The 8751-nt window shown below is 41.9% G+C and overlaps 1 protein-coding gene and 1 long non-coding RNA gene across 4 annotated transcripts in view; one reads left to right on the plus strand and one right to left on the minus strand.

Moving 5' to 3' along the window:
• The window catches only part of rbfox3b (RNA binding fox-1 homolog 3b), a 456818-nt gene that overhangs the window by 5403 nt on the left and 442664 nt on the right, over positions 1-8751 (plus strand). The window lies entirely within an intron of this gene.
• Positions 3381-8751, minus strand: part of LOC116703444 (uncharacterized) — a 19919-nt gene continuing 14548 nt past the window's right edge. Inside the window, exon 3 of the long non-coding RNA XR_004335437.1 lies at positions 3381-3456. This is a non-coding gene — a long non-coding RNA (uncharacterized LOC116703444). The remainder of the gene's footprint in view (positions 3457-8751) is intronic.

Here is an 8751-nt window from a genome sequence, read left to right on the forward strand (position 1 = left end):
TGTGTGTGTGTGTGTGTGTGTGTGTCTGTGTCTGTGTCTGTGTGTATGTGTGTTTGTGGTTGTGACTGTTGCTCCTCCAGGCTCACTGCTGGGAGAGACACTCTCTGAATCGGTGGTTCAGAAGCTGTTGTAAGAGTTGAGACACTCCCAATGCAAAAAGGTCTTTTACATAATTGCCGTTTAATTGTGACTTATTGTGATGATTAACGTTTGGATTTCTGGTAGATTTGGCTTTGGTGTTCCTAAAGCTTGAGCTGCTTTAAAATAGTGTGATTTTGCAAGCAGACCACATGACAGCATGGACCAGTCTGTATCCCATGGAGTCTGTTTGGGAAAAAAAGAAGCAAGCTGCTTTCCATGCAAGAGAATTATAACTGTCTGTGTCCAAACTTTGGCAGCACCAAACCAAAAATACCCTGCACAGTAGTGTGGAACAGCAGTGAATCTTGTGTTCATCTCAAAACAAAGGGATGATTTTATACTGTTGGCTGAGAAAGAGATGACTTGAATAAGGTTAGAGATTTAAAATTCAGAGTCAAATGCTCGCATGGTTCAGGTTACTTTGACCTAAATAAGCCGTGATACGCTTCAGGGTTTCCCATGTAAAACATTGTTCTATCTGAACATGACAGAGTTTAAACTGAACCAAATCCACAGACATTTTCAGCAGCAGGAGCAGCAGATTGCATGGCTTGAAATAGTAGTTTTCTTTCACCAGAAGCACTGGTCCAGCACATCAGCTCTCCAGTATCGTCGGCTAAATCACATTTGTGAAAATGCCAATGTTGGTGTGCACCTGACTGATAGATTTCTGCCCGCACCAGGTTGGCTTTAGGCAAGGGCCTACACGTCATTTTCCACACCATTTTGTCCCAAAGTCGATTACTTTGCCTCTGCAGCTATGGCCGCCTCTGAATTGAACTACACATTTAGCTCTGGAGCTGCCAATAAAAGTCAGAGAGCCCGGCTTCCATCAGCGTAATGATATTTCAGCCTCAGTATTAGTTCAGCACTGTTCTCCACAGCAGTTTCTGCTCAATTAAAGATGGTCCATATTTAAATAAGTAGAAAATCAGAACGCCGGCCTGGCCCGTGTGCATTCAGATATGCTGTCGAACGGTTAAATGATGAAGTTTGAAATGGACTTTTCAAGCAGCCAAACGCTCCACACCTTTCGAGTTTGAATAAGGGGAACTGTTCATTTGTAGCTGCGGAATTTCCCTTTAACGTTATTGATGTAGATTAACTTTTAAAAAGGTGAGTAAGTGAAATGTGAAATAATTCATCAAGAGTCAGCCATGTAAGAAATGTGATTTTCTCTGGCAGAAAAAAACCCGTAGACCATTACCCCAAACAGAGGAAGTAGATTAAGGGTGGGGCTCTCTCTCTCTCTCTCTCCTTTTCTCTCTTGGTCTTTCTGCCACTCTCCAGGCCTAAAAGTATGAATAGCACATTTCCAACTAAATTGCCAGGCAGAGCAGAAGAAAATAAATTTCAGCTAGTGTCAGCCCTGTGCGCTCATGATTTGGAACTTCCGTTGTCTTCCCTTCCCCGGCCACTTCGGCTTTATTTAGCGGGAGCTGTCATTTCCCATAAATCCCTAGGAGGAGGCGTCCGTCAGAGCTGCCAGCTCCCCTGTGTGGAGCACCTGTAACAGGGGAGCGAAGTGACAGTTGTGCTGGGACGGTCCCATCAAACGTACAGACACACCGACACACAGAAAACACACAGAGGATGGCTTGCTCTGAGACCTTTGTATTTTTCCAAACAGAGTAGCAGCTTCCACAGTCATTGAGAAGTCAATACATTACAGGAATTGTAATAGATTTCTGGTCTACGAGTTAGCTTGAAGAAGCTTTGACCTGCTTCCATAAAGTAAGCACCCTTCAAACAAACATTGTCCTGGTAAATAAACATTAGACTGAGTTTCTTTCTTCTGGGCCTCAATCTCAGTGTTTTGTATTGATGGCTGTGCCTGTCAGCCTTGACACTTTACTAAATGACCGTAGTGAATAAATGTACAGTGAACACAAGGTCACACTATCTGTCAATTGTCATTTGTCACAGACTAATTGTTTTATTATTATATTTATAAATGTCGCTTATACATGCTCGCGAGGTGGAAAAAGAGAAGTCTGTCTTTTCCCTTTTTTTTTTTGTTTATCAGATTCAGCTGTCAGCGCACATGCTCTATCATCTGCGCTCCAGGAAATTAGAAAGGAGAAACGTTTGACAGCACAATTTCACAAAACACCGCCACGCCATCATTTCATTTTCTCGGAACCCTTTTTTTTCCTCTTTCCTTTATTTATTTATTTCATTGTCTTCTGAAAAACAAACAGAGCGATAACAGCGGCTCCTTTTCCAGGTAATTTATCCCTGTTGCCGTGTTATGCTTTACACTCACCTTGCAAAGGTTTAGCCCCAGCTAATTAGCCAGCACGCAGGTGGGATGTCACCTAATCAAACGAAGAAGGTTCAGATTATGTAGGAGATGGCGGTTTGGTTTAACAGCTGTTGGCTTGGTGCCATGAGTAGGATCTTGGTGGAGGGGTTGATTGGTTGGTTGGTCTGGCTCTGCCCTTGGCTTGTTGGCCCGGGTTGCTCTAGTGAGTCTTGACCAAGAAAGCAAGAAGTCTTCTATCTCCGCACAGCCATGGCGGTTATACATCACCAATATCAGTAGCTGATGGTCTGCTTATCTCTCAGGTATCGATTGGAGGACTGTGCAGAGGGGACCAAAGCGGCAGGGCCAATCAATGGGGGCATTTCATTCCCCTTGAACGTCTGCTTTTTGATCTTCAACACTGATTGGTCGGGCTCACTCCTATACTGTGGGGATTTTTTATTTTCTGTTCTGTGTTATAAGAAGAAGTGGGTGGAGAGTGATGAACACTTTGGTGTTGGCAGCCTGCTGAGCTTCTCACGGATGTGCATAGCATATGTACGAGAATCCTGTTGTGTTCCCCCTTCACTGCCAAGAACCCACAAATCTTGCATAGAGTAGGATTCAAATTTGCACTCTAATTTTGGTACACACAGTTCCATCACAAAGATATGGAGACCAAAAAGTGTCACCTCTCACAAAGTTTCCCTGGATTACCTCCAGTGTCTGTGCAGCTGAAGTACAGTAAATGTAAATGTAAATGTGTAATCTGTGCAAAAACCGTGAAACATGTATTGTATTCCACGTGGTTGTTAGAAGATGTCATAGAATTACTTAGCTTTGCTCTGCTTGAAGCCAATTTTACACATCATTTGTCTATTTTTGGCATTTTGACATTTGCAGTTGTTGTTTTTTTACATCATTAAAGGGGACATACTGTGGGCAGGGGTTCCTGACCTGAAGGTCTGAAGTAGCCTGACGTTGTCATACTCAGATTCTAGTCAGAATATGAACTTCCCAACCTCAAATGTTGTGGTCGGGGCTAAGTTTGGCTGGTGTCCAGGCTAGGTCTGAAGCGCACAAAGGGTCACAAAGTAAATGTGAGGGAGCTGCCCATATAGCAGGTGGTAGAGTGGGTGCCCATATATGGAGGTGCACTCCTCGACGCAGCGGGCCCGGGTTCAACTCTGACTCTTTGCTGCATGTCATTTCCCTCTCTCTCTCCCCTTTCATGTGTTTAGCTGTCCTGTCAAAAATAAAGGCCAACAACGTCACATCTTTTCTTTTGAAATACAAATATACATATTATTTTTTGGACTTAAAATCCTTAAAATGAGACAATCTAAGAAGTGCTTACGGACATATAGATTATGAAGGAACACAGATAAAGTCTTGAACCTGGGGCTGTATAACAGAAACATCTTAACTTGCAGAACTTAATTGTTTGGTAATGGTATGGTAATTACAGTTAGCACCTGATTTAAGAATAAAAGCCATTGCAGATGAACAGTTACTAAGGGGCGGCTGTGGCTCAGTGGTAGAGAGGTTGCCTACCAATTGGAAGGTTGGTGGTTCAATCCCCGCCCCTGCAGTCATTGTCGAAGTGTCCTTGGGCAAGACACTGAACCCCGAGTTGCCCCCCGTGCTGGCGCATCGGAGTGTGAATGTGTATGAATGTTTATCTGATGAGCAGGTGGCACCTTGTACGGCAGCCCCGGCCACAGTGTATGAATGTGTGTGAATGGTGAATGTTTCCTGTAGATGTAAAAGCGCTTTGAGCAGTTGCTAAGACTGGAAAAGTGCTATATAAATACAGCACATTTAAGTCAATGTTCTAATCCTAACTTAGGATAGGTACCAAACAAGCATCCTACCTTCCCAAAATCTTAAATAAACTAACTTTGGAACTGTAGAACTGTCCTAACCTTCTTCCACCAGGTAGTGTTTGCTAACTTGTTTAATCGTTATGGCTGCTTGACAACCAACGAAATGTCAATTGGCGGAACATATTCACTGAGAGGCTTATGGTAGACCTGAACAATGTGTTTGACGTCAAAACACTCATTTGTAGATATAGGCTACCTCGGGCCATGATGCTGCAATCAGCCAAGTAACTGTGACCAGCTTGGGAGAGGCCGACCCGGCAAAACAGGGCTCTTATGGTTGTGGTGCAACTTACAAATGCCTGTTGTTGTGTTTGCTCCATTTTTTGCATGTTTCATTAAGAGAAACAAGGGTTACAAAGTTGTGTCTCAATGACAAAAGAAGTATCAGTTGCTAGGTAACTAGTCTAGCATTGCCAGACCTTCCTCCACAGCGGAGGAAGATCTGGCTAGTCAACACAGCATTCCGGGATGGGAGAAAATGTTCTCTTGCTTATTGGCATTTCTTTAAACCAATCCCAATCGTCTTGGGCAGACACAGCAACAGTGCCGCTGCAAAATAGCCTCAGGAAGGAACTTGTTTTGGTGGAACATGTGTACGCTCAAAGGTTGTTTAAGTCGTGCAACAGAAAACTCAGATTGGTCAGATAGTCTAGCTAGCTGTCTGGAATTACCCTGCAAAGATCTGAGACGCAGTAAACCATGGTCCTCATAAATCCACCAGAGTTTTATTTGGGACATCTGTTGGAATTTCCGGTGGCACCTAAACAATCCCAGAAATTAAATGTGGTTGATAAAGACTAGTTAACATACATACAAAGTAAGATAAGATAGGATTCCTAAAGTTAGTTAAGATGTTATTCTGTTATGCCAAATGAGGGAAAAGTCCTATCTTATACTCTATATCTTAACTTAAGACTTGAGATTGGAAGTTTCTGTAATACAGCCCCAGGGCTCTAACTGGCATTCTACTGTATAAGCAATATGGACAGTCTTACTCAAATCTGTGACATTTTCTCTAAACCTCTTCTGTCCCCTTGAGGCAACAGTGGCCCATAATGGAGAGAAAATAATTAATCCACATTTCCCATAACTGAGAGGAGTAAGCGAGCCAAACAGAGCTGGTGTCCGCCAGAAAAAGAAAGAAAGTGCTTGTTTGGCTCAGACCTTGTCTACTTTGTGGTCTTCTTTATGATACCACGTTTGCTAATCAGTTGCACTTTCTGAACAGTAAGCTACGTGTTGAATGAGAATTTGCAGTAGGTGAAACATCTGTGGATGTTTTTTACTGTTCACTGGTGGTTAGTGTTTCTCTGTTCTGGCTTCACTGTGCAGGATTTAATCATCATCATCATCATCTTCACAGTGTATATGATTTATAGTCTTACAATGTGTTAATTAATACTCTGACATTTACAAGACAGTAAATCTCAGATGGAGGACATTATTCGTCCTCCTCTCTGTTTGTACAAATAACCCGGCAGCCAAGGTTCTTTAAGTGTGAGAAGTTTGGATTGTGCTTCCTCTGAGTAGGCAGATTTTTTAGTTTTAGCTATCGCCACCATTTTTGTGCCTCATCATTGCCATCCCTAAACAATAAATGATTACAAATCAGATGAAAACTTGAGGTCCATCTGCTCCCTGCATTATAAAATCTATACAAAAATGCCTGTTCTTTGTACACAGTTCATGACATTTGATATGCTGTTTTTCAGGTTTTTATTCACAAAGTACTGTGCTTCAAAGTGTATAGAGGGCTCATATTGAATTCATAAGCCAGTCATGCAGGAAAACGGAGCACATTCCTGTGATTTACTTTCAGATGGAAAATGAACAAAGACCGTTCTGCCACTCTATTTGTGCTTCTGCTGGATCCAGAGAGATCACTGTTTGTATAATATCTTCCTTATAGATGTTCTTAACCTTTGCGGAAGGCTTATTGACGCTCACTAACCTTGCAGGGAGCTGCTGGAGGACAAGAGATGATCAGCGTGCTCAGTGTATGGAAAAGGGCCCATGTGGAGGTTTTTTTCCCGCCCCCACCCTGCCCTTGCCGAGCGACACCTCTACCAACGCTTTGCGTGACCTTTGCCTTCTGATCTCTGTTACCATAGTGAAGCTCACAATGTTGTAAAAAAAAGAAAACCCACACAATAGGCATGTGATACCGTAGCACAGTATTCCTTTAATGCAGTTTTGGGTTGAGGTTAGAAGAAAAGGTGGGATCGCAAATGTTAGATGATCTGTGCAAATTGTCAATTTTGTGTAATTTTGTGTTTCGTTGGTGAAATTTTCACAGTCCCTAATCATGGCATGCAAGAACCCTCTCTGGCTGTGCATGACTCCACATCTTTTAGTATTACCGTCCTCTGACCACTAGGGGCACGTTTGTCTATACCGCTCCAAGCCTAAGATTTCTGTAAAAGTGAAGAAGTCACACCAAATACAAAACTGCCAGCTGTTGCAGTTAAGTCATCTACAGCTGGGTGTAGGATCAGAATACAAAATCTGCATAAGAGAATAAAAATAAAAATTGTTCCTACAACTCAGTGAGATAAGCAGTACACGTGACATTCAGCAACAAAACTGCTGATGATCTCCAGAGGAATCTTATATCTGCTGGTAAAGGAATTTTCCCGTCATTTCCTACTCTTAAATGACGTCTTTCACCACCACATATTTTTTAATCTTACCAAATTGCATAATACAGCTGAATCCACACATTGATTGTACCAGAACAATTCTTATTGTTGCTCATGCATGTCCTTAATAGTGTTCAATAAAAGGCATATAACCTTTGCTACGCTTCAGAGAGCAAGGTGGCACACAGGTGACCGTTCCATTTGGCTTCATATTCTCACAGGGCCTGTCTGACACCTTTCTTTTGTGATTGATGATGATGTTTAAAGTAAAAATTATAATCTGCCAAAGATCAGGACATGGCAGGACAAGTGGAGAAAAAGCTTGTTCAAAAAGAGTTTTGTAAAGAATTTGTCAATGATACATTTATTAACACCCCTTCAATACATCTAAAAATGGATTTTAGTTTGTAAGGTGCATTTTGCTTTTGGTTAAAGTAAGCAGTGAGTAATTAAAACTGTGTTTATGGAAATTATTTCATTCAAGTCAGTGTAATTTTTTTTTGCTGTTGAATCCAATGAAAAATATGCACAGACCAAGACAAAAAAACAACAACCGCAACACTCAAGATATTGAAGGGATGGATCCTAGGCAAGAAGGGTAAAAAAAGAAGGAGAGAAATGTTGGGGGAAAAATGAATTCTTTTCAGTGAATGTGAAGGTTTGTAAGGTTCAATTCTTTTTTTCAAATTTGTGTTTCAGCACAATAAAAAAACACTAACTGTATTAAAAACAAGGACCTGAGAGTAATATCCTGTTGCTCCACTATGGCTGAGGTAGAGCTAAACATGAGTCTGCCACCAGGTAGGTTGGTAACATATCAAACAGAATACTGCAGGTGCAACGTTATCTTCTTCTGACTGGATGCCGAATCCAGAGAACGGGGTCTGGATGGTGACTGGGGACTTGGAGGAGACTGGGGAAGGGTCAAAACAAGACAGAGCTGTCGAAACACTGAGAGCCATCTTTCACGTCTGACTGTAGTGGTTAAAGGGCAGCCAGGCTCTTAAAGAAACCATTAGCATTTAGATTTGAGACGCTCCCCCCCCCCCAACAGAGCAGCGGGGAGTGGTTGCGTCACACCTAAGACTTTTCTTTGCCTTGAGTGGGCCCAAGTGGCAGCTCTGTTGCACTGATCAATCTCTCAATATGCTTAAATTGCTTTGGATGACCTCCTTGAGAAGAGACAGGATTGGCCATACGGATGCTACTCCAATCAATAGCAGATGCTATCATGGCTCATCAACAATGAAGTGTTTTTAATGGAGGTCAGGTCATGGAAGATCTAATTCATTTTAATTTGTAAATTGTGGCATGACAAAATTCTAATCAGGGCACTTTTGCTATCACATATGCATACTTCTGAGTCCCTCGCTCTGTGTCTTGCTCTAGCTCCTTCTTTTCGGCCTCATTTGCATTCATGTCCGTCTGTGAATCCACACAGGACCGGGAAGCATGAATGTATACATGACATATATTAAATATCACTCAGCATTGAGTATCGCTCAGTTTTTTAATGTTGAGCATTTCAATATTTTTTTTTATCATCTTTAAGCAAGACAACTTTTGCTCAGAAACACACCCCTTGCACAAGTTCCACCTCATTAAGTAAAGATTGAGAAGATTACAAATATGACATGTGCAATTCATTATCTTAATTAATTCACTGTCTTCTGTCTATAGACAGGGCAGCTCTGTCATTTAGAAAACCATTTTTTGGTTAGGGATCTTCAGAGGAAGCTGGGCACTGTGTTGTTTGCCCAGATTAGTGTAAGAGGTGAACCTGTTTCCATCTCTCCTTCCATTTCAGTTAAATTTGCCTCAGCCACAGTAATATGCCCCC

The sequence above is a fragment of the Etheostoma spectabile genome, chromosome 15 (genome assembly GCF_008692095.1).
Source record: "Etheostoma spectabile isolate EspeVRDwgs_2016 chromosome 15, UIUC_Espe_1.0, whole genome shotgun sequence".
NCBI lineage: Eukaryota > Metazoa > Chordata > Actinopteri > Perciformes > Percidae > Etheostoma > Etheostoma spectabile.